Source organism: Protopterus annectens, chromosome 2.part0 (assembly GCF_019279795.1).
Source record: "Protopterus annectens isolate FY-2018-M chromosome 2.part0, PAN1.0, whole genome shotgun sequence".
Classification (NCBI taxonomy): Eukaryota; Metazoa; Chordata; order Ceratodontiformes; family Protopteridae; genus Protopterus; species Protopterus annectens.
The window spans coordinates 1,223,481,005-1,223,508,465 of NC_056728.1; positions in this window are offsets into that span (position 1 = coordinate 1,223,481,005).

The following is a 27,461-nucleotide window of genomic DNA, read 5'->3' on the forward strand; positions in this document are numbered from 1 at the left end:
TGCCTACAGTTCACACCTGAACAACTGGACACTGTATGGGCCACCCATACAAATGACAATCATTGCCTGCAACATATACCCACAGAGCGGTCATAGGAAAAAACACCACACACAGGTTTGCAGGAATGGAAAACATTTATCTGTGTACTATTACAGTTCTATATACTATTGCTGCTGTAACTGGGATTGTCTTCACAGACATGGTGTGTGTGGGAGGTCACATCTGCTTTCCACATATGTGCCATTGGCTACTGACAGACATTCTAAGGACATCATAGTAAAGTACAGCTGCTAGCACCTACTGCCCCTGTTGACTGCAGCAGAGATATTGGCCAATATGTGTAGACATTCTGACACACTCTGTACAGTCCAGAGGTATACACATAACCCCTTAGTGCAAAACATGTTATACATTCACACACCCCTGTCTGGCCTGACACATAATAACCGCTGGTACAGGGGTGCCATGGCCACATGCTACCCAATAGATAAGGACATATATCTGTACAGCATACCACTGCTCTGTCTGACATACATGACTGTTAAGGGAGGCCCAGCAGCAGTACATCTGGCAAGTATCTGCACATGACATCTCACTGGGTAAGTACGCTAAGCTGCTAGACATGTAACAATGCACTGTTCAGGCTACAGGCAGACTGGCTCAACACTGGCCTACATCTCCTATGAGGGTATGCACATGTAATTGCATATATAGCAGGCTCTACAGCCATGTCACAGCACAGGGTCAGATGCACCTGAGTGAAAGTGCATAACCACAACCAATGTGAACACAGCCACAGCCACATATGTTAAGCTAGCATAATATTACAGTATATGGACTATCTGTTCGACATCATCCTCATATGTGCCACTCACAGACTGACCCTACATATACTGGGCTGCTACACAGTTTGATCTGATGGCTGTCTGTAGTATGGGACATGTGTGTGTATGGCCGTACAAACGTACGCCAATATGGTACCATATAGTGGAGCAGCATGTAACATCAGATAGGATGGGATCTAGAACAATGACATCTACCACAGTCGGTATACAGGCTAAAGTGCATATTAACAATACACACACTCTGTCAACATTCACCATAAGTACACAGACCTCAGTACTGTACAAACATCCACAGAATGTCCAGGTTATGTCATCAAATATAACCCCTACTGTACATAACATGTGTAGCAGTCTGATATCTCACTGGCTTGTTATCAGATATGATGACACTAATTATGGCATACAGCACATATGCACCACTTCATCCACGACATATGTACACAGGTTGACAGAGTTGTGGATGAAAACACATACACAGGGCCAATAATGACATGTTGCTGTGATAACCTCATACATTTACTGTTGTAACAGGGTTTGTTGCAACATATGTCCTATGAGGGATATGAAGCCAGTAACTGTCACGGCTTTCACCATCTACAGACTGCAATTCTCACACTACCTTCTGCAGTCCACAGATAGATGCTCCATGGGTAACACACAAAACCAAAGGCACAACACACTGCCCTGTCTGCAGATGACCCTGCAGATGGGGATTCCTCATAAACATGGAACTGACATGGCAGGTACTGAGACATGTAGGACAGTCATATCCACACACACTGTTAAACCAACAGTACTTCAAATGCAGTATAGCAGCACTTACAGTCTGTAGTCAGATCAGACACATCCCCCTCCTGTGTGTTGCCCTGTTTCCATGGTGTATGTTGTTAGAGGTAAATCCCCAATCCATCTGAGATGCTGTTTGCCAAACAACAGATCTAGTTCCTGCTCACAGTGAATGAAAAGGGCCAACACCAACATGATGTTCCTAGATATTGGAGTGTGTTTCCATGCAATTGGATATGTGAATGTTACCACAGCTGTTCCACATGCAATCAGCTAGGCAAGGGCTGCAATTTGTGCAGAGGCCATCAACTGATCATGAGCATCACTTAAAATACACATGCTGTTGCCAAGCAAAGCAGGTGTAGGTCTCCACATCCACCAGAGAGGGAGTGGGAGAGGCAGACAGAGGCAAAGACAAGTCAGGGAGGGGTGGGAGAATAAAAACTAAGCATGTTTGTGTTACACACCAACCAGCACAGGGTATCAAACCCCTGATGACTATGTAGTGCTAACACAGTTCTATGCAGTTATTGGATGTGCCACATGGTTTACCTGTTGTGGAGCCCTCAAAACATATGTGTGATGGTGACTGACATCTGCAACAGGGATACGGTAGCTATACGGTAGGTGACTTACACGTGCCTGTCTGCATGAACAGGTGCCAGCATCAACACAGCCCACACTCTCACAGGGATGCACACAAACTGACACACTTGGCAGGACCAGGATTACAACTCATTAGTAGTGGGATTGCCACAATACATCACTGTACAGGTATCACATGAACCACACGGGTCATACATGGGTTGTATGGGCAAAGGGTATGGGGAGGTGTCTGACATCAGCATGCTTCAGTATGCCCATGGGGGTTGTAGGGAGTGTGGATGTGAACATATGTACCATACAACACACACAAACACACAGGGTGCCAGTACTGACATGCATGGGTGCATGTCTGCATGGGTGTGTGGTGGTCGACTGTGTCAGACAACTGTACAAGGCTAGGCAATGGGTATACCTTGGCATCAGGTCACATGACAATAGTCTGCATTGTGGCTCAGGGCTGTAGTGTCTTCATTTGCCCACACAGGTGGGTATTGTATTCCCATCCAGTCACCTGGGTGACTATTGTGTGTGGCCAATGCTGTGCATCACTTGCCAAGTATGTGTTCCTTAGTCCATGACATGGATGTCTGGGATGTGCACACCTCCCACATGCATGTACAGTGACATGTGTAACTGTACCTGCGTGTCTGGCCCATGTTGTGAACACAGATTATCATCAGATATGCCAGACTTGCCCACCTGTGGTGGGAACTGGTAATGGACAGTAGGTTTACCCTGCACCTACACTGATAGCATGCTAATGGCATTCCCTGGTGTCAGTGGCATCGGTCAATACAGGGCATGTTATGTCCTTTGTGGGTCACATGTGATGGCACCACAGGTGTTGCAGGTGTTCATTGGGGAACATGGGGAAGGTGCACTGTCTGCATGTACATGCATATTGGACAGATGGACAGGGTGCCATGCCCTCTGTAGCCCACAGCTATTACCCCATAGTTACTATTAGTGGCCAGTATGCAGTGTACTACCCACATATTGGCTGTTGCCTAGGCATGTGTGTGTATGAGACATGGGTTGAGAGTGTGCTCTGTGTAATATTGCGGTTGCTAATTGTGATTACCTGGCCTTGATGTCACATGTATGGCTATGGCTTTGCACCCCAGCCTCTCAGCTATTTCACATCTGTTATCCCTGTATGGTGGACACTGTGATATATAGTAGAGCCACCATATAAGAAATGTGCAAGACCCACTCCAGATTGCCCACAGGTGTCACATACTCAGGACCACATCCACACAGGATACGAGTTACAAACACACACACACCTGTCATGTCTAGGAGTAGAACCCCTACCTAACTAGTTTATTAAACTACAGCACTACACAGTTATAGTACATGCCAAGGAGATTACTGGAGTACTCCTTCCCCAAAGGTATATATCACATTGCATGACATCAGCAGGATTGCCAAAGTAGGCCATTTAAATTGTAGTGAGTGTGACTAGCCTAAAATACATTGCTCCCTACATAGACAGTGACACACACAAAAAAACATCCACAACCGACATGTGTGGGTATAGAACCCCTAACAGAGGTCGATATCACACTCCAGCATGGAGCTGTTATAGGATGCACCATGAAGATTACTATCGAGCTTCTTCCCAAAAGGTATATTTCACAATGAATGACATCAGCAGGATTGCCAAAGTAGGCCATTTGAAATGTACTGTGTGTGACTAGCTTGCATTGCTCCCTACACAGACAGTGACACACACACAAAACATCCACAACCAACATGGGTGGGTATAGAACCCCTAACAGAGGTCTACATCACACTACAGCATGGAGCTGTGATAGGACACACCACGGGGATTACTGGAGAACTCCTTCCCCAAAGGTGCATTTCAAAATGAGGGACATCAGCAGGATTGCCAAAGTAGATCATTTGAAATGTACTGAATGTAAATAGCCTATAATGCATTGCTCCATACACAGACATTGAAACACACACAAAGCATCCAGAAATGCCATGGGTGGGGATGGAACCCTTCCACAGTTCTAAATCACACTACAGCAGTATGCAGTTATGGCACATGCTATGGAGATTACTAGGCTACAACCTTCCCAGAGGTGTATTTCTAGGTTGGTGACATCAGCAGCCTTGCCAAAGTTGAGTATATGAATTGTAAGGAGTGTAAGTACCCTGAAAAGCATTGCGCTCTACACAGAGAGGCTCAGACAGACAGACAGACACACACACACACACACACACACACACACACACACACACACACACACACACACACACACACACACACACACACACACACACACACCCACACACACACACACACACACTTGCCATGTCTGGGATTAGAACACTTCCCTAACTACTTTATCACACTACAGCAGTACACAGTTACAGGACACGCTACGGAGATCACTGGGCTGCAACCTTCCCAGAGGTGTATTTCTGGGTGGGTGACATCAGCAGCCTTGCCAAAGTAGAGTATATGAATTGTAAGGAGTGTGACTACCCTAAAAAGCATTGCTGTCTACACAGACAGGGTCAGATAGACACACACACTTGCCATGTCTGGGATTAGAACACTTACCTACCTACAGTATCACACTAACCAGTACACAGCTACAAGACACACTACAGAGATTACTGGGTTACAACTTTCCCCAGAGGTATATTTCCAGGTGGGTGACATCAGCAGCCTTTCCAAAGTTAAGTATATGAATTGTAAAGAGTGTGAGTACCCTAAAAAACATTGATCTTTACACAGTCAGAGACAGACAGATGCACACACAAACACACACAGATGCCAAGTCTGGGGTTAGAACTCCTACCTAAGTAGTTCATCACACTACAGCAGTACACAGTTATGGGATGCACCACGGAGATTACTGGGGTAGAACTTTCCCAAAGGTGTATTTCACATTGAATGACCTCAGCAGGCTTGTCATGGGGAGGGCAGTGCGTGGGCCATAACCCATTCATCTAGGGGTTGACACGCCACATGCGGGCACACACTGGCTCATATTACACAGGCACGTGTATACAGCTGCTCGATGACTACTTCCTTGTACAGTCATGTTGCACAGTTGACACATGCACCACATAGTCTGTAATGCTGACAGATACTGGTGGCTAGTATCTGCAGTGAGTGACATCTGCACCTCATGTGTTTGGGGCCCTTTGGCTGTGTGCTGGGTGGGACATGCCTGGATGGCTCCTTGTCACAGTCACCTTCTTCCACACATCTATGTACACCTACCTTCAACTTATTATAGTGTGTTGTCCTTAGATATATGTCTGTATTCCTGTCCACTGTGTGTGCAAGGCATGAGTGGTGTATATTGACAAGTCCCTGCACTAACAACTGCAACTGCCAGATATGTCTGGTCCACTGGTGTTTGCAGACATGGCCTTCATGTGTTCAAGAGTGTGAGCATGTCCAGTATGACCTTTCAGTATGTTGTTGACTGACATTGCCTTCATTTCTTTGCCTTCATTTCTCTGTGTGTGTGTGAGCATGCTCAGTATGACCATCTGTATTGAATGTGTGGATCGTGTCCAGGTAGTTTGTGCTGCAGTGTTGACCTTTGTGTTGTACACCTACAGGTAGCATGCTGTCTCTGCAGGGTATCTATTGATCATTTGGCTTTGACTGTTACTACATTTCTGCATAGCGGAGGGGCACACCTGACTATTTCTACATTTCTACACCGGAGTGGGGGGGTGCACCTGACTGTTATTACATTACTATGTAGGATGGGGGGGGTGACACCTGTCTATTTCTACATTTCTGCATAGGGTTGCGGGCACACCTGACTGTTATTACATTACTATGTAGGATGTGGGGGGCACACGTGACACTTGTACACATTTGCTATGACTGTACTGGTATGTCAGGTACTCCATTTCATTCTTTATTGCTAACTATCATGCAGACTAGAGGCATACCAGTGTACTACAGAATGTGGTTTTGGTTGCCCTACATATTATTTTCTGACTTCCTACTCTTCAGAACTAACATCCCAATGCCTGCCCTGTTGTGGTCTGTCTGTGTAGGCCTGGGGGGATGTTAACCATATCCATCATTCAGGGGCCATGGCACAAGTTTTATTTGGGTTTGTCTACACCTGTCCTGCTGGCTGACACTGTTGTTGGGTATGTGAACCATCCGGACTGGCATGTGTGGGTCATATGGACACACATATCACTCAGCACATTTCCTGCAGTGTGTTTTGTCACCCTGTGTAGTACTGGCTACTGTGGTGACTCCAGTATGTGTTACAGATGTCGTGGTGCCACTATGGGTGTCTACTGTCTGCTGCCATAACATTCAGCCACCCAATTCCCTCGCATGCTCACATCCATACCATAGCTACAGGTAATGACACATTCTACTCCATTTGGCAATTGGTAGGTTGATTGACTTACCTTGAGGGTGTGCCAGACTTGCGGATGGTGCTGGAGGGCTGCCTATGTCGGATGCACATAGTACACTCCCTATACATGGTTGAGCACAGGTAAGTGTCATGTTTGGCATCCCTTTTACTGTATGTGAGTCAGAGAGAGGTGTCATTCCCTGGGTCCCTACTGTGTCAGTGCATGTGCTATGCATTGCCTCTTTGCCAAGGTCAGGGCATAGTGGGCAAGCCTCCTTCTGCCTACTGAGACAGGCTCAGGTTGTTCCTCCTCTGGGTCACTCTGTGCCTGTGCAGGCCTTGGCATTGGTGGGGGGCTATGTGGCCCTGCCCCATGCCGTTCCTGCTACAGCTGTTTCCACAGGATCATATTGTGTAGCATAGCACATACCATAACAATTTGGGTGCATGTAGCTGGTGAATACTGTAAGGCTCCGCTGGATGTGTCCAGACACTGGAACTGTGACCCGAGCATCCCAAACACACACTCTATTATATGTCTGGCCTGTGCATGTGCCTCATTATGGCATTGTTGTTCAGGTATGTGTGCATTTCTGATTTGTGTCGTCAGCCACAGCTCCAGTGTGTACCCAGCATCACCCACTAGGTGACCATAGGGGATGTCCCCATTGGCAAATCTCTGATACAGCTGCATCAGATGCCATATGTGGCAATCATCATAGCTTCCAGAGCAGCCAGCACACACGTTCATTATAATGCCCTGGGCCTCACATATGACCTGGCAGTTGATGGAGGGGATGCCCCTGTGGTTGATGTAGGCCCTACCCTGATCACCGGGTGATGCTTTGATGTGTATGTGCGTGCAGTCTATAGCACCTACTACCCCAGGGTATTTTGCTATTTGGTGGAAGAGACGCATATTGCTGGCCAACACCTCACAGGTGTTGAGGAAATATACGTGCTCACTGGCATGTGCTGATATGGCATCCAGGAACTGGTGGAATACTCTGGATGCTGATGCCTGTGAGATCCCCATGATATCCCCAATTGTGCTTTGGGATGTACCTGTAGCTAGTATACCAAGGCCTACACATACCTTGGTATCCACTGGGATGGGTTCCCCTCAGTCAGTTTGGTGTGTCAGGTGTGGCCGGCACAGTTCAACAATTTGCTGTAGGAGGTCTGTGTCCACCCTATATCATGCCACAATCTCCAGCTTTTGTAGTCCCTGGTAGGTTACTCTGGGTATGTGCACTCTTCTCCGTCTCCTCACTGTGGGTTGTGTGTCAGCATTCACATCCTCATCACCCTCAGCCTCTTGCACATGTTGTTCTATGTTGTCTGCTGCAGCCCTTCTCATTTTGTAGGTTTGTTTGTTAAATTTTCCCTGCTTGTATACACCGGTGGTGTAGAGTGTGGGAAAAACTAGAGGGGAAGTTGTTTGCTTAGTTTATAGTAGTGTTCTGGGCTGGGCTAGTCTGCTGCCTGTGTAATTGGCTGATTCTGATACATTTCACCTGCCAGCTAAGCTAGTTCTCCTTGATTACCTTCCTACTGCTGTTTTCCCTTCCCATTGCCTCCCTGTTTAAGCCTGTGTGTGCGCTGCACAAACAGAGTGCTCAAACATGCACGCTGCTGCTATTTTGCTTGTTTAACTTCTTTTTTCTTCCTGTAAAACCCTGTAGGCTTTGTAAACAGTCCTAGGCAGGTTTAGACACACCTCAGCAAACCTGAGCCACAGGGCTCCAATCCACTTACAGTATGCCTGACACCCTCCCCCCCCCGTGATATCACCTACCTCCTAGGTTTCCACCAAGCTATTCCTACTCTTACACTGTTGGGACATGACTCACATGCTGGGGATAACTGGGATTCACTATCCTTCCCTTATTTGCATAGGATTGCCTGCTAATGCATAGTTACATGTCTCACACTGAGTATCCCCCCTAGGCAACCACTACTCACTGGCCAGGTTGTCTTCTGCCTGCCATTGACTTGCATGGCAAAATACTAATTTTTGTTAGAATGCTTATTTTAGGTTTATTTTACCCCCCCCAATTCAGTTTGTGCGCCGCTGCCCTACCCTTAAACAGCCGAGATCAGCTTAAAAAAAAAGTTTTTTTTTTTTTGTTTTGCAATGCCATTGGCATGCTTACTACTTGAATATGCAGCCTTTATTCGGAGCTGTTATAGCTCCAGTTTGGATTTTGCAGAAATATATTCGGTTACTAACCGAGTACATTTCTGCAGATAGCACCAGTCTTGCATGGACTGTTGCAAGCTTCCTGGATGGCAACATCACCTCATTTCCATGGATTTCACCTGCAAATGGGGTGATTTGCATACCAGGGCTTAGTCCATGCAAGATTAGTGCAGGAGCGCTCGTGAATTCCCCTGCAGGCTGTTCCTGGATCGCATGGCAGACCTATTGCCTGCTTGAGCTCCTGAACCAATCTTGCACTCCATGAAAGCTTTTGAGAATCCAGGGGCATGTCATTTCATCACCACAAATATACAGCAAAAGAAATGTCAACCTGTAATTCATACTTTAAATGGGATATTGAATCATACATAGTGCATCTTAGTGATGTTATATAGCTTAATTTGTGCAATTGCATGTCTGTCTGCATAAGCAGGCATTTACAGCATGCTGGTGGCTTGCAGTGGGGCATAAGAATGCCTTACATCGCTGATGTTGTTCTGTGGACTATATAGATTTATAGACATTAATAATCTAACATAAAGATTCATAGACATGGATACTCTATCTTGTTTAGCATATATAAAATGCAAACCAGTACTTATCTGTGATGTTTATGGCTAAGCCACTTTGTTAGTAGCCAAAACCTAGCAAAAAATCAGTAGCTGTGGTATTTGAGGAGTCAGAAACCCTATTTGGCTGTAGAGAAACAGCAGTTCTACAGTAAGGAGAAGTAAATTGTTTTCTACAGTATTGCAATAAGATGTATTTTACCACTGGCATATATATACAAGTGTGCCTGGAAATAGCCTATGGTAACACTACTGTGACATGCTTGCCTGTAGCCTACAATTGCAGTTATAGAGTGTGTGGCTTATATACCTGTAGATATAATCTGTGTCCATGGGATGTCAGCCCACAATAACAGGATTGGTCCCCTCCAGTCTGGCTTATGATATATGTCACCAGTGCCATATACATGTAGTCATTTGATTTGGCATAGGCACTACTGTGCCAGTGGTAGCAATACTGATATGTACTAAGCTGACCTGCAGGTATAGTTTCTGTAGCATATGTACATACCGATATGTAGATGGATATGTAGCATATGCACATACCCATCCAGATGTCTGTTTGTGGCACAGCAGCTCACAACACCTGGACTGCCTATCTCTAATTCTTAAGTCTGCCCTATAGATTGTGGTGTGGGTGAGTGTCATGGGGACATCTGCTGTGGACAGCCATACACAAACAACCCCTGTCAGGCATAGCTCAGCTCTCCTTCTGGATGGCAAAAGTTAGAGAACTTCAAACATGCTAAAAACAATGTCCTGCTAAAGGCACTCAAGACTCATGAGTGGAGCCTGTTGAGAAGGGGATGTGACAACCTGTATGGGACTGTGCATGGGATGCAGCAGCCCTTGATATCAGTGCCATGGATGTCAAAAATCATGGAGCAGAGCATATTAACAATCACACAGAGCATGCAGCACAGCATTATTTAGTTCTGTAGCTGGATGTGGGGCACCTTGCACTTCAAGCTTACAAATGAGAAGACACTCTGGCATTCCTGCACAGAGATCATAACAGCACTGGAATCATAGCAGGAGGGATGGACACATGTTCTGGGAATACTTAGACTACACATATCTTACTATGAAGCCAGCCAGATTAGTAAACATAACACATTTGCTAGACATCAACTCAGCATAGTCTGACTCTAGAGAGCACACAATGATCACTGTGTACATATCCCATAGGTGTATTGGTTGTTCAGACTCAGGGAAATACCAGCACATGTATGTGTAGGCCTTTTACTTGCATGTAGCCACCTGCCATTTGCATGCATCACTATGAATTATGTTGTAGTGACAGCCGCCATCACTACTGTTCCTTCAAAAACTATTACTGGAATATTGACTGAAATTCTTTGCTTTATCCATCAACCCAGTCAATAGTTTTGTAACATCTACTACTCATTTGGAATTTCAGCATCACCAAGATCAAAACTCAGCAGAGTAAGTCAGATATTTGTTATAAATGGTCAGGAGCTCACTGGAAAAGAGGGAGGCAAAGTAACATGCAATAAAGTATTATACAAATACACCTTTGCAATCACTAACAAATCTCTCTTGCTACACTAGTTAATATGAAAAGTATCACCAAACCACATTTTCTCCCACTACCACATGCTCATTTCATGATATTCAGAAGACACATCAGATTTCTTACCTCTTCTAAGACTTACAACATGAATTTCAGAAGATGGGCATGCAGTTACAGTTTTAAAATTTACTTATTATAAAATTATTGAGTCACATTGTGGGCATGATTAAACCTCCAAATATGAATAAAGTACGTTTTTTGACACACAGCTATGTGCATCCAACAACCACCTCTGTTTTTTACATCTGTCAGTGTAGCCATTAATACACTGATTGCTTCCAAAATAACTTAAGAAGACATAGTAACTGCTAGAAATGTAAAATGCCCAAAATGGCCACCACGGTTATAGTGAACTGCAAGCACTGGTGCAATTATTCTGAATATCAGTCTACAGCTATGTTATAGAACCCTAGAAAATTTACAGACTTTTAATACTTTTTTTCTAATTTGGAACACTTTCCCATCTCATCCAACACCAATCATTAATGCCATCACAGCTTTCGAATACCACTTCCACTTATTCCTATCCTTTAAAAAAAAGTTTACACCAAGCCACCCATGTTAAACAATTGATATATACAACTCATTTATAAGAAATCATGTAGAAAGTGTGTCAATCATAATACAGCACCCAAAAGACAAACCCCAGGATTTACTAATCTTCCATGCAGGACTAGCTTAGCCCTGTGCAGAAGCAACCATTTAGGGGCAGGATGGCAGCACGCCATGCATGTTAATGAAGACATACTGCCTGAGCTCCTAATCTTACATGAAGTGTGTAAGAGTGCAGGGGGCATGTCTGAGAGCAGAGCTGTCAAAATATACATGCCCACACAAAGAAGAAGATCAGAAAGGCCAAAGGAATGAGCGAGACCGCTCAGAGGTGTCCGCGTGTCCCCAGCAACATCCCCCACATGTACAACAGCAATAGCAAATACAAATCAAATAAACAAACATTTTCTTTTATGAATCTGATTAAAGCTAACCGTAGGTGCGCAGGTTTGCCCATCGCTTAGCTAAGGTTAATACAGCTTAAATGGCTGAAGAGGATAACAAGGAAGATATATGCAAATGAAGCAGTATAACAACAGTGTAGTGGGAAGAGCATGCGCCTTACGAACAGGCATTCGTGGTTTGAGTCCCACTGCAATACATTCCATTTTCCATGGAAAATCACGTTATGACCAATATTTTAGTTGCTTAACCTACTAAAGAACATATATTTGTGAACTGGAGTACTGCATTAAATGCAGATGTGAGGTGTCGGTATCATAATGCTGCAAAGTCAACAGATAAGCACATGTGCCCCATACAGTATATGTACACAGGAATCATGGATACAAATGGAAGGTAAAATGTGTATTGAAATAAAACTCTATACAGCTTCCAAATCCCCCACCTTCCCAAGAAGCATTAGATATTACTGTCTAAATCAGAGAAATTGTAAGCAGGAGTAAGCACTAGTAAGCAAGTGTAAGCACCAATAAGCAGTAGTAAGCATATTTAAGCACTAATAAGTGAATTTAAGCCCGTCTGCATGGGGTAAGCAATGCGCACACAGGTTAAGCAATATTGAAGTTAACTCTCTGTAAGCATATTTAACCGGAGGTTAGCATTGCTTACCCTCGCGCAAACCCACGCAAACCCACTTACAACTGCTCAAAAGTGCCTTAATCACTCTGTATCCAATGGCCCTTGTTCTGCCCAGCAACAAGCTAAACAGCCTTACAGATCTTGAACCCAGGACCCTATACACTATAGTCACAGTACTTAACCATCACAGTACTTAACCACCAAACCATCACAGCAGTATAAAAGAATGAGGTATCAGCAAACAAGTCCTCACTATAGTAAATCAAACTGAACCTGTGAAAGGAATCAGTATACAGTCATATGTTCTATAACCCACTACATAACATAAATATGTGAACTGGAGAACAGCAGTAAGCCCAGATGTGAGGTGCAATGGTAATAGAGTGTCAAAAACCCCAATAAAACACAAGGACCGCATACAGTGTACGTACACATGAATCATGGATACCTGGCATATATATAAGATGTAATGAATAATACATCAATGCCAAGAAGAAAATAAAATGCAAAGTCTAATGTAAGCAATACTAAGCATTGCACAGGCCAGTTTAGGAGGTATAAGCAATGTGTAGGCCAGCTAATCAATGTACCCAGTGGTATACCCCTTTAAACAATGCCAACCTTAGGTAAGCAGGTTTGCTCATAGCCTAGTCTTTTCAAAACTGGCCAGTCATGGGAAAGTGTGGGAAATTGGCCCTAGTTAAACCCAACAGGCAGGAATACATCTCATAACTGGTTGTAGCTTCCCCTTGCAGGCACAGTGGCAGAAAGGGGAAAAGGTGTGTGCTTCTGGGCACAGCGCTGGTGCATCCAGGAGTCCAGAGTTATGGCAGGACTCCTTGTCAAAGACCATGAGCAGAGACTGCTGCAGGGCCAGTAGCAGGGTTCCCAATATTGTGGAAGCCTGGGACTGTCTTGCCCGTGACCTCACCAGTGCCAGTGGCATACCCCGAACTGGTGAGCAGGTCAGGCAGCACTATGCCGACCTGAAGCTGCGTAAGGGGGACCTCTTGGAGCAGTGGCTCCAATATGCTAGAATGGCAGGGGCTGTCCCAGCTGTGTGTAAGTATCACTCCACTATTTGTGTAATAATTGCCAGTTCATGTATATCATGGATAGGTATGGCTAAATATTCCTCTTATGTCCTCCACAGCTGCAAATGAGCAGGCCGCAAACCAGGAGGCCAATGCGCTCTAGTGAGCTAAACCTCGCCACAACAATAAATAGAACATGCTGGAGGGATAAATTCCTGTCACAGGGACTCCCCATGCTTTGGAACAAAATTCCAAATTACATCAGGCAGAGCCCCTAGCTAACACTCTTCAAGAGAAACCATGACAAGTGGATGGGTAACAGAAAATATACCCCTGGGATCACTTCATTGGCTCTGCTTGACAGAGGATCAGTTAATTAATCAATGGGGTGGTGAAAGCCGACACACTCTGGCTAGGCTTATATCATTGGGGCGGCGAAAGCTGATACACTCTGGCTAGATAGCCTAGTAGTTACCTATGAACCTATGAACCTAATGGAAGTCGCCTGGAGAGGTTGCAACATGAGGCAGCTCAATAATACTCTTGCATGTATTGTCATAGGTTCATAGGTTGGTACTAGGCTATCAGCCCTAGGGCCTATACAAGCCTAGCCATAACAATTCCCTGGATATTTCTTCTCACACTATTTACTTCCCTGGACCCCTGTCTAGCAGGGTGACTGACGTGATCCCTGGGGTGAATTTCCTTTCTCCCATCCAGTCATCAAGGTTCCTTTTGAAGAGGGCCAAAGAGGTGCTCTGCTTGACATGTATGGGCAGTCTATTCCAGAGTCTGGGGAGTCTCTGGGTCAGGAACCTATCCCTCCAGCATGTTTTGTTTATTGTGATGACAAGGTTTAGATTCCTGGAGTGTGTGGCTCTGAGGGATTGGGATTTCTTTAAGTGTAGCATGTCCAACAGCTCTGGGTTTGACATGGCCTTGTATGTTAAGCAGAGATCACCTAGGAGTAGACGATATGCAACAGAGTGTAGCTGGAGTTTTTTAAGGTAGTCAGCATAGGGCATCTGCTTTAGGCCTGTGCTTCTTTTAGTGAGGTATTTCTGTGGCCTTTCCAGTTGTTGCAGATGTCTTGAGAGGTACATACCAAATGGGGCATTGTATTCTATAATGGGTATAATGAGGGATGAATGCAGTGGGACAATGACCTCCTTTTTTCTGGATGAAAAGCCCTTAGTGATGAGATGTGCCACATAGAAGGATTTCCTGACTGTTGTGGCGATGTGGTTATTGAAGGTGAGACCACTGTCCACCTGTGTCCCTAAGTATTTTATCACACTTTCGGTGTTTAGTGTACTGCCACCTATGTGGTAAATCACGGGTACATGTTTTTTCCCAAAGGGGATAACTAGACATTTCTTGGCATTGAGCTTGTGCCCATGGCTCTGGCACCAAGCATCTGTTTCTGTAATGCCCTTTTGTAGAGTATCGACATAATTTGGGGATTCAATAATGGCTCCCAGTTTGCAGTCATCTGCTAACTTTGTTAGCCAGAGTCTCTTAGTGTTGGTTTGCACTTCAGAGAAGTAGATGCCAAACAAGAGAAGTCCCAGGACTGAACCTTGAGGTACTCCACTTGTCACTTGTCTGGAGGTGGATTTGGAGTCAGCTACTATTACAGTGTGAGTTCTGTCAGTAAGCCAGTTGGCAACCCATCGAGTGGCATAGGGATTAATGCCCAGCTTACTAAGTTTATCTATGATACCAGAGTGGAGGATGGTGTCAAAGGCCTTGGTGAGGTCCAGATAGGCTGTGTGCACTGCCTTACCCTCCTCCACGGCTCTGTAGACTGATTCGAAGAAATCAATCAGGTTCAGGAGACAAGATTGGCCCTTCATGAACCCAAACTGGGTGGGGTCCAGTGTTTTAAGGTTGCCAATGTCTTTGTTTATAAGTCCCATAATAATACGTTCCATGGCCTTGCAGATCAGGCTCGTCAGACTGATGGGGTGGTAGTTCTCAGGATCCAAGGAGTAGGATAACTGTAGCTGTGCGCCACTCAGTGGGCATGAAGCCTGAGGTGAGGGTATGATTAAACATGACACTTAGGTGAGGTGCCTGTTCATTTTGTAGTTCATGTAGTTCACAGCCTGGGATGTCATCTAGTCTCATGGATGCTGTATTCTTAGCTTTGGAGAGTGTGTTTTTTACCTGTGTGGCCGTTATTTCTGGAATTTGGCAATCTTACGGTATTGAGATGGGCCATTTAGGGGGTGAGATGGGGGTGAAGTTGGCACTGAATCAATCTGACAGGATATTGGCAATATCCTTGGGATCAGTATATTTAGTGCCATTCTGTTGTAGCTCAGAGCAGACCTGAGCATTGTCATTTAGATTCTTGACATAGTTATAGAATGCCTTGTGGTTTTCTTTGGAATTTTTGGCAATTTTATTTTCGCAACCAGCTTTGGAGGATTTTAGAAGGGATCTTAGCTGCTTACTGAGGCTGGTAAGGAAGTTTTTTGCATCCTGAGATTTTCCTCTTTTCTGCAACAGTTTCTTCCTTTTGTTGTAAAGTGTGTTTATGGCAGGGACCACCAGATTGGCTTCCTTTTTTTGGAGGAGAGCATCTTGGTTCTATTTGGGATGGCACGATTCATGCATGAATGGATGTGCTCGTACAGTGCCTTAGTGTAGGACTCAGCAGTCGAACTTTCAGTTCCCGTCTGCATGGGTGTCATGAAGTTTGTAACTTCTGACTTGAGTAGCATGAAGTTGGCTTTGGACAAGTTCTTTATGGAGGTTTCCTTACTGGGGGGTGGCAGTGGGATGTGGATGTTAAGGATGATTAGCTTATGGTCTGACCTGACCAATGAGGGGGTGACCATAGGTGTGGAGCATCAATTTCCCATGTTGGTAATGACCAGGTCTATGATATTGGAGCCCCTGGTAGGACTATGGATTTGTTGATCCAGGGCATTGGAATTTATAAATTCCAAGAACCGTTGGGCAAAGGTGTTGGTACACAAATAGTTTTCCAAGTTAATGGCAGAGTAGTTGAATTCACCCAGTATTAAGGTGTTTGGTTGTATATTAATATTTTCCAGTATGTTTAGAAAGGTGTAGTGAGAATCTTGGGGCATGGTGGAGGATATGTAGCAAGCTACAATTTGGATTGCAGTCTTACCTAGTGTTAGTTGCACCTGGAGAATTTCAGATGCATTGTGTTGGGCAACTAACCTGGTGGTGTGAATATCCTTGGTGAATATGGACACTCCTCCACCTTTAGTGTTTCGATCCTGGTTTGGTGGCTGAAAAGTGTGATAAGAGTTGTAGCCTGGTATTGCAGGGGTGCTCTCTGGAGCCTTGAACCAGGTCTCAGTTACTGCACAGATATCAATGTTCTCCATTTTTAGGAGTGTCTCGAGAGAGTGCATTTTGAGGTTTAGACTTCTAGCATTGAATAGCATTACCTTCAGATTTTGCATGCTTGTACCTGTTACGGTGGTGGTTTTGTCCTTTGAACTTTGCCTAAAAAAGGCATTATAGGGGTGGCAAGAGCCTTTGCCAGTAACCTGAATCCCAAGGGCGACAGGTGCAGACCATCTCTGGCAAAGCTTCATGGTCTGTCGATCATGTCGTCCCAGGCAGACAGATACTGGATTCCCTTTGAATGACACCAGAAGCTTAGCCAATTGTTGAAGTCAGTCATGTTGTCCTTATATTGTGGTACCATTCTGGGCAAAGGCAGGATGCTACTCAGGGCTAGGGTCATACCTGCTAGGGCCACATGATCCAAGAGGTCTTCCATGTCTCTTTTCATGTAGTCCAGGGAGGTACATCTTAAGTCATTCACTCTAACATGGACAATGACAGAGTCATATTCATACTTGTTGTGGAGTGACTTGAGTGCATGAGTTATGTGGCAGATCCTGGCACCCGACTGGCAGCTCACTGTAATTTTCTCCTTGTTCAGCCTGGTGAGTGGGACATCAGTGTGTTTGACTATAGAGTCACCTATGACTAAAGTGTTAGGTATGTTGTCTTGCCTTAGGGGCTGTTGCTAGGTGGCACACTGGTGTTGTGAGCTATGTGACACTTTGGTTGTAATTGGTGTTTGTTTGCATTTCAGCTTCGGAGGTCCTTGTTGCTTGGGCAGGTTACAGTTAAGGGCCTCCACATATGTGGATTTAGTGTTGCTATGTGAGTGTTGGTGGTGTGAGTCTAGAAGGGCTATGTGCTGTTTGAACTGCAGTGTGGGTGTTAACCTTCTCCTCTTGACTGTCTAGCACAATCTTGGGTGGAGAGAGCTTTGCTTCCATTTTGGCTATGTAAGTGCATCTCTCACAGATTGTAGTGTTGGGTGGTAGGAGGAGAGGGATGTCTGTGTACATGAGGCAATTGCTGCTTTGCCTCATTATGCCCAGATTCACCAGGGGACAGGAAAAATCAACGGAAGCTGACCCTTGGACATGCCTGGTTTGGTGCTTTTTTGAAAAGTACGGGAGCTGTTTTCCCTTACCTTAGCAAGGTACTTTGCAATTATAGGCTGTTTAGTGCCTATGATTAATTTCTTCTTATTAATAAGGAGAGTTAAGTGCTTGTATCAGTTTAAGGCTTCCTAGTGCTTTCCAGCAGGTATTGGAGCAAGTGCTAGTCACAGGGATACTTAAAGGTAAGATGAAAAAAATGGTTTATCCTAAACACTGCAGTGTGCACTAGAGAATTTAGATGTGAAAGTAGGTAACTTAAGTTTTACCTGTCTAAAAAGTTAAGTTTTAGTGGAGAGTCACTATTTTTAAAACAGCAAGATAGATTGAAAGGGGGTGATTACTTTTGTATTCCTTTACTATGGAATACAGTAGAATGGCCAATAAATTTAAATAGTTGAAAGGGAGTGATTTCACAAAATGATAATTTTGTGCTTACTCACACAAGCCAGTGAAAGCAGAGAGGAAATGAGATATATGGTCAAATTAACATAAGAGGGAGGCAACTATAAAGACAGTGGTATTTAAGAACACGACAGTGACAGGGTGGGGAAACATTTCTGCCTGACTCACAAGAGACAGAGCTGTGGGGTCTTTTGAAGTTTTAATATGCAGTTAAAAGCAGAACACAAACAAAACACAAGGTAAAGAAAACAAATCACATCACTCAAAATATAAAAAGGAAATAAAGTAATACAAAATACAACAAATAAAAAACAAACCAACCTTTCCCTCACAGCAAAGTGTAGCAGAGTCTGGGCGAGCCTTTCCAATAAAGCTCTGAAATGTTTTATTTTACCCCTTAAATAGAAGGTTTAGTTCCTAGCTCCACCCCTCAGTTCACAAATGATTTACCTTAAGTGACCTCTTCTGTCTTATGTATGATTGCTTAATTGATCACTTCTAATTTCTGCCCGACTCACAAGAGACAGAGCTATGGGTTCTTTTGAAGTTTTAATATGCAGTTAAAAGCAGAACACAAGCAAAACACAAGGTAAAGAAAACAAATCACAGCACGCAAAATATAAAAAAGACAATAAACTAATACAAAATAGGAAAGAAATCTAAAAGTATTAGTAAATTAATTGCCTGTATAAAACCTGTATTGTTTAAGACAAGTACTGCATACACCAGAGAATATGGCAGGAAGACTCTCATATAGTTTGTATGTAAATAAAAGTGTAATAGCCTGACAATAAAGGTCTAACTGCTGGACTGCATCTGTATACTCTGGTATCATATGGTAATGTAGATTTGCAATCACATAATAGTACTGTTATTAAGCACTGTTAGCCACACTGTGCACCATAAATAGAATGTGTAGGAATGCCTGTATATGACTGGTGTAATCCCCAGTGGCCATTTAGTATAACTGAGAGACGCATAGACAGAAAACAGTGGAAAAGCAGACAACAAAATCAGAATAGCACATGTAACTGAGACATGAACTGTTGTATTTTTAGCACACACAGCCATGGTTTGAATCCTGGCAGTGGTAGTAGTCTGCATACAGAATCATACCCCGCAACTGTACAGATATAACAGTACCAAGAATACTACTCACAGCTAAAGGTGCTTTCACCAAACAGGAAGAAAATTAGTTGTAAAAAATGTGAAAGCATCCACCACGAATCCGTCAGCAAAACACAAAATGCAGCTAGTCCCAAATAAAATCCATTGACAAAAAACAAAACCTTTTATTCAGTAACCAGAAATGTTCTTCAGATATCAATTAAAATATCCAGTGCTTAAATAGTGCTTTTTGGCGGGCTCATTAAATATACAAATTCCTATTAATCTATTAATTAGTTGTCATAGAAACAAAAAGCAAATTTAAAACAGTGAAAAATGTATACTTCACCTAAAACTATGCATTTAAGTTATGCACATAACAATTTAATCATAGTTCATATAATCGATCATCTCAAACAGCAAAACTCAGAACCATCCTAGAACCTCTAGTTTTATTTTTATTTTTATTTTTAAAACAGTGTTATGGAAACCTTCGCTCTCATCAAGCGTAACAGCCCAAGGCAAAACTGAGTAGAGGACTCACTATCCTTTAACATGGATTTAGCATTGATAAACATAAAAAGCTAAATATCCATGACTAGAGATACTCACAGACACACCAATGCTGTACCTTACTAGTGTCATTAAAACATTCCCGATCCATAACCTTGGGTAGTTGTATAAAATATATATCCAAAGCCCTCGTAGCTATATAAGGGAGTCCGCGTGCTTTAAAGGTCTAAAGATAGCTTGAAAACAAAGCTTCTTCTGGGTCCTATTGCCTAAAACATAACAATGCAGATAATGAACTATGAATTTGAATTTCCTGTCAATATAGCATAAAGCTTAATCGTTTCAATACAAAACATTAATACACGTAAAAAACATCACTAAATATTTGCCATCAATAAATATTAAAAACCTTAGCATAAGTAGCATCGCTCATAAAAAATATACACGTAGATTTGGTCACTCAGTATGTTTGTATGAGCGAATGTCACATTATGTGTATATATATGTATACATTTTCTATACTTATCCTATATATTGTTTATATTTTTTATGAGCGATGCTACTTATGCTAAGGTTTTTAATATTTATTGATGGCAAATATTTAGTGATGTTTTTTACGTGTATTAATGTTTTGTATTGAAACGATTAAGCTTTAAGCTTTATGCTATATTGACAGGAAATTCAAATTCATAGTTCATTATCTGCATAGCTAGTTATGTTTTAGGCAATAGAGAAGAAGCTTTGTTTTCAAGCTATCTTTAGAGGTACAGCATTGGCGCAGTGTGAGTATCTCTAGTCATGGATATTTAGCGTTTTATGTTTATCAATGCTAAACTGTTAAAGGATAGTGAGTCCTCTACTCAGTTTTGCCTTGCTAGACATAGTAACGGGCTGTTACTTTGATGAGAGCTTAAGGTAACACTGTTTTAAAATAAAATAAAAATAAAACTAGAGGTTCTAGGATGGTTCTGAGTTTTTGCCGCGCTTTGTTTGAGATGATCGATTATATGAACTATGATTAAATTGTTATGTGCATAACTTTTAGGTGAAGTACATTTTCACTGTTTTAAATTTGCTTTTGTTTCTATGACAACTAATTAATAGATTAATAGGAATTTTGTATATTTAATGAGCCCGCCAAAAAGCAATTAGCCTGGATGGATTATTTTTTTTTGATAATTTGTTGTTTTTTTAAACGATTGTCAATGCTATTTGGGCTATCGGTCAGTACTTTTGTGTTTTATTGACGATTCGTTGTGTTAGCGACATTTTACAACTACTTTTCCTGTTTGATGAAGCACCTTTTAGCTGTGAGTAGTTCGCTGTTATATTTATCCTGCTCTTTGTATACTACTCGCCCACGATGGATAATCAACATGTTGGGAATGCTTCCACTCAGGGTGGAGGCGCGTCTCGTCTATGGACAGGTCTGTTTGTACAAGATCTTAACCCTTTATTGTCACTGGATTTGAATGAGGCATCAACCCTAAGAAGTGTTACTGATACTGGTGAAAATTTACAAGAATTTCATGACCAACTGAAAATGCTAGAGAATAATCTCTACCAATTACAAAGATACTTGTGGCAAAGACTACACCTAGAAGCGTGCCTGCACTATAAGGTAGTCCCCAGAGGCATGCGGGTATTCTGCATGCCTACGTATGGGGACTCCCATCCGTCTCTGTTAAAACAATGGCAGGACCTGAACATTAATCTAGGGTTTGACTATGTGAGACTTTTATTGTCCTATTTTTCACCATTGGAAACTGAACTTCGGAACAAAACAGATATTCTTTATCAGTACATCCTTGATAATTTTACTTCTGATTATTGTAATGAGAAATTATTTACAGTTTTAACACATGTTAAAACTTTTGGTGAAAGGTTGAGCAAGACCAAGCAACATAAATTAAAGAGAGACCATACTGACTTTCAAAATGGTCAAGTGTTTGTGTGGCCTAGACACCAGGGTGAACAAGCCAATGTCATTCGTAATACAACTGATAATGCACATGGTAATGTTGCCTTAGAGCTTGTCAATGAGTTAATACTACCATCTTTAGGTGTCCATCCTACGGTGCAGACAGTGTCTGTTTCCAACAGTGTTCGGGACTTGGACCCCATTGAGATCCAGAGCATTGATACACCTCCACCAAATCAGGAAGCCCTGCAAAGTCATCACCATACAGGGGCTATATCCAAAATTACGAATGTGAAAGATAAACAGAATCCCCCTTTTTTACCCTATCAACGGAAGTTTACCCCACAAGGAAGGGGGCGGTCCAGCAGCAGGGGAGCAAGAAAGCGCAAATACTCTGTCGAACGGAACATGCCCAACAGAAGGACAAGGTATTGACTTTGGTGTTTAATTTTTCTAATGTTGCTATTGATCCAGCTGTATTCAGTCTTCTCAACAGAGGCCTTTCTTTCGTCCCTGCTACCAGAGCATCTTTAGAAGACACACTTTTGGACTTAAGACTTTTTTGTAGACGTGTTTGTCTTAAGCTCTTATTTGCCAACAATGACTGTAATACTAATTCAACTGAACCATTTAATGTGTTTAAGAAAAAAAGTACTTTCTCACCCCCTTTACAACCAATGGTACAATGTTTTTTGGATTTGTGTGAAAATGATCTTTATGTATTGTTTTCCTCGAAACACAGCAGGAAAGGGAGGTTTTATAATCTCAATAAAGAAGAAAATTGTGCCTTAACTTGGCTTAAAGGTAATGATAAATTGGTTGTGAAACCTGCTGATAAAGGGGGGGGGGGGTAGTATTAATGGATTCTGAGGAATATAAGAGATGTATGTTTGAATTGTTATCTGATCATAGTACTTACACACGCATCTCTATACACCAGGTCTCTACCATTGTAAACACCGTTAAAGATAACATCTATGATCTACTGCTATGCAGGCAGATCAGTATAGAGATGTATGAGTATTTGTTGCAAACTGACCCGATTATTCCTATTCTTAAAGGCCTCCCGAAGGTTCATAAGGAGACATGGCCCATTCCCATGAGACCCATTGTAGCAGGAGGGAGTTGGGTCACGGCCCGTATATCCACCTTCCTAGAGTATTTACCAGTGGTAGATAATTGTAATAATATCCTTAGGGATATTACTTGAGACCCTGAAAAATGTACATTTGGAGAAACCTAGGGCATGTTATCTACTTGTAACTATGGATGTTGAGAAACTTTTTACTTCTATCCCCAATGATGTAGGCATTCAATACATCAGGGAACTATTGCATAATGAAACTCAATTCTCCAATGATAGAATCATTCTGGTTACACAACTGCTAGATATAGTTCTTAACAATAATATTTTCATGTTTGGAGATGGGTATTTCCTGCAGGCATGGGGGGTAGCAATGGGGACCCCCTGTGCCAATACATATGCCAACCTTGTAGTTTATTGGTGGGAGAAGCAGTTTCTGTTTGGTCACACATCCTTTAGTCAAGTTAAATACTATAAAAGATTTGTGGATGACATTCTCCTGATTTGGGAAGGGTCTAGTTCAGACTTTTCAACATTCTTAGAACATTTACATACTACCACTAATTTTCTAAAGTTTACAGTAGATAGTTCGCATTATCATGTAAACTTCCTAGATGTCACAATACGGTTGACCGATGAAGGATATATTACTACTACCCTGTTCAGAAAAGCTGCCTGGAGAAATGCACTGCTTGCTGCTGACAGCATGCATCCAGCATATACATTTCGTGGGATAGTAACCAGTCAGTTCATCAGGATATCAAGACTTTGTCAGAATATGAAAGATCTACAGGAGGAATCAATCATGTTAGAGTACTTATTTAAGGAAAGGGGTTATGATATGTTGATGGTCAGGGACACCAGAATAAATATTATTGGTGACATTGATATGGTCACTTCTGGTGAATCACATACGACGCATGGATCTAGAAACAGAATGCATGTGGGTTTGACTCCTTGTGATAGTACCTTACAATATGTTATTAAGTATACTAATGAAGTCGAAAGTATTAGAGGTATCATTAGAAAAAATTGGAATGTTCTCACTGTGAATAAGCAGATCAAGGATATAGTGGGTTTAACACCAAGGTTCTGCTATAAAAACAGTGATAACTTAAAGAAACAACTATGCAATGACCAACATATCACCAATGTAAGCAAACCCGCTGACTTGCTCCTGGGTGGTATAGTAACTAAAGGGACTTATCCATGTCTACATTGTCCGAGGTGTAATAGTCTAAGTAAAATGCAGGAATTTAAGCATCCACATATGGATATAATTTTTAAACCTAAATTCTATGCGGATTGCAATACTAGAAATGTTATCTATTTGGCTACCTGCCTTTTTTGTTCAGCTTTAAGGAGACATTTATGACCATCTCTATGAAATTAGAAGACAAGAGGAGACTAATGCCTTGGCTAGGCACACACAGGATCATCCCTCCCACTGCTTTGTTTTTAGGGTCCTACAGATTGTTAGATCCACTGCAAGGGGAGGTAGTATTGAAAATATGCTAGCAAAGGCCGAGTTACACTGGATACTTAAGCTAGCAGCACACCTTCCTCCGGGCCTGAATAGCTCCATATCTTTAAAACCTGTACTTCTAGAACGTAGGTAGTATTGAGTTAAGGAGCTTCAGGCCTTGTGCTTAATGGTGACCATTATTTGATCCCTTCATATATAGGGTTCTTCGATTATTCTATTATTTATGATGGTCTCAATCTCCATATGCTTGTCTGGCTTTGCCTACTCTTTAGCCATGGTTTGAGGGCACTTTTTACCCCTCAGATTTCATTTTGTTGAGGCTCATATACCATGTATCATGTACTAAACACTTACCTGTTTCTCAGTATGGATGTTATCCCCACTTTAGAAGTGTTATTTAGTATTTTTGTAGTATCATGTTTCAGTACCCTTATTTTCCATATATGGAAACCTCTTATATCTTGGTTTCCATATGTACATTATTTCTTTCTTTGTAATACAAGTTGTTTATAGTGCAGCATGAAGGCTTATGCTTTCATGCACACATCTTGATGTCCTATAGTAGGCACATTGCTCTGTGGCTGTACTTGTGTTGGTTTGTTATGTTCTTATCTACAAAACGTAGTTTTGGTCACTCAGTATGTTTGTATGAGCGAATGTACGTTACGTGTAGATATATGTATACATTTTCTATACTTATCCTATATATTGTTTATATTTTTTATGAGCGATGCTACTTATGCTAAGGTTTTTAATATTTATTGATGGCAAATATTTAGTGATGTTTTTTACGTGTATTAATGTTTTGTATTGAAACGATTAAGCTTTAAGCTTTATGCTATATTGACAGGAAATTCAAATTCATAGTTCATTATCTGCATAGCTAGTTATGTTTTAGGCAATAGGACCCAGAAGAAGCTTTGTTTTCAAGCTATCTTTTAGACCTTGCAAAAAGCCACTCCTCTCTCAACTCTAGCTAGGGCTTTTGGATATATATTTTTTATACAACGTAAAACCGGCCCGTAACATACCCAAGGTTATGGATCGGGGAATGTTTTAATGACACTAAAGTAAGGTACAGCATTGGCGTGTCTGTGAGTATCTCTAGTCATGGATATTTAGCGTTTTTTATGTTTATCAATGCTAAATCCATGTTAAAGGATAGTGAGTCCCTCTACTCAGTTTTGCCTTGCTAGACATAGTAACGGCTGTTACGCTTGATGAGAGCGAAGGTTTCCATAACACTGTTTTAAAAATAAAAATAAAAATAAAACTAGAGGTTCTAGGATGGTTCTGAGTTTTTTAAGTTACGTTTGCTGTTTGAGATGATCGATTATATGAACTATGATTAAATTGTTATGTGCATAACTTAAATGCATAGTTTTAGGTGAAGTATACATTTTTCACTGTTTTAAATTTGCTTTTTGTTTCTATGACAACTAATTAATAGATTAATAGGAATTTGTATATTTAATGAGCCCGCCAAAAAGCACTATTTAAGCACTGGATATTTTATTTTTTAATTGATATCTGAAGAAGCATAGCTTGGCTATGCGAAGCTTCTGGTTACTGAATAAAAGGTTTTGCTGTTTTTTAAACGATTGTCAATGGATTTTATTTGGGACTAGCTGCATTTTGTGTTTTGCTGACGGATTCGTGGTGGATGCTTTCACATTTTTTACAACTGTACAGATATGTCCAGAATGTCCAGTAAAGTTGCCCATATCTGTTGCCTGTTAACCTGTCCCCCTGGGAAATCAGTGGGATGATCCCAGATGTATAGGCAGCAAACAGGAAATACAACTGTGATTGACACACATCTATGAGAACAAAGCTAGCACACTAGCAACTCCCCAAAACCTTATGAGAGTAAGAAGCCACATATGTCCCATTTACACCCCCATGTTGTCAAGCTGTGGCCAGAGTGTGTACAGTAACAGAGTGAGATGTATGTGCATAATAGTAATGTGGAATCTTGTACTATGTGTGGCAACATTCAGGTAGTGATAACAAACATTTCTCCCACAGGCCTGTCAGATAACAACACTGTGCCCAGAAATACAAGAATTATGCCCTGTACTGGTACTGTTTACTTTGGTATTGTATGTCATTGTGACTGATGCAGTTGCTCTGAAAAATAAGGTATTACTCATCACTGTAACCCACTCTGTCCTACAAAATATAGGAAATCCTGTATAAGAGTGTTGTAATACAAGTTCAGAATGTAAAACTACAGGAGAATTATAAGATAGAAAGCAGACAGGAGCTATACAGCAATATCTGTATAGCACACACAACTCTGATGGACAGTGTTTAAGTTGTAGCAGACACAGCCATGGTTTGAATCCTGGGAGTGGAAGTAGGCTGCATACAGAATCATACCCCACAACTGTACAGATAAGACCAGAATGTCCAGTATATGGGCCCATATCTGCTGCCTGTCACCCTGTCACACTGGGAATTCTGTGGGATGATCCCAGATGTTTAGGCAGCAAACAGGGAATACCACTGATTGTCACACATCTATATGAATGAATCTGTCACTCTAGCAACTCCCAAAACTTTTATGAGAATAAGAAGCCATGTATGTCCCATTTACACCCCCATGTTGTCAAGCTGTGACCAAAGTGTGTACAGTAACAGAGCAAGATGTATGTGCATAATACTAATGTGTAATCTGGGACTTTGTGTGGCAACATTCAGGTAGTGCTAACAAACATTGCTCCCAAATGTACGTTGGATACGAACACTGTGCCGAGAAATGAAAAGCTTGATACCCTGTACTGGTACTGTTTACTCTGGTATTGTATGGAACTGAGTGTTGCAGTTGCTCTGAATAATAAGGTATCACTGATCACTGTCACCCACACTGTGTTACATAATATAACTGTGTAGGAAAGCCTGT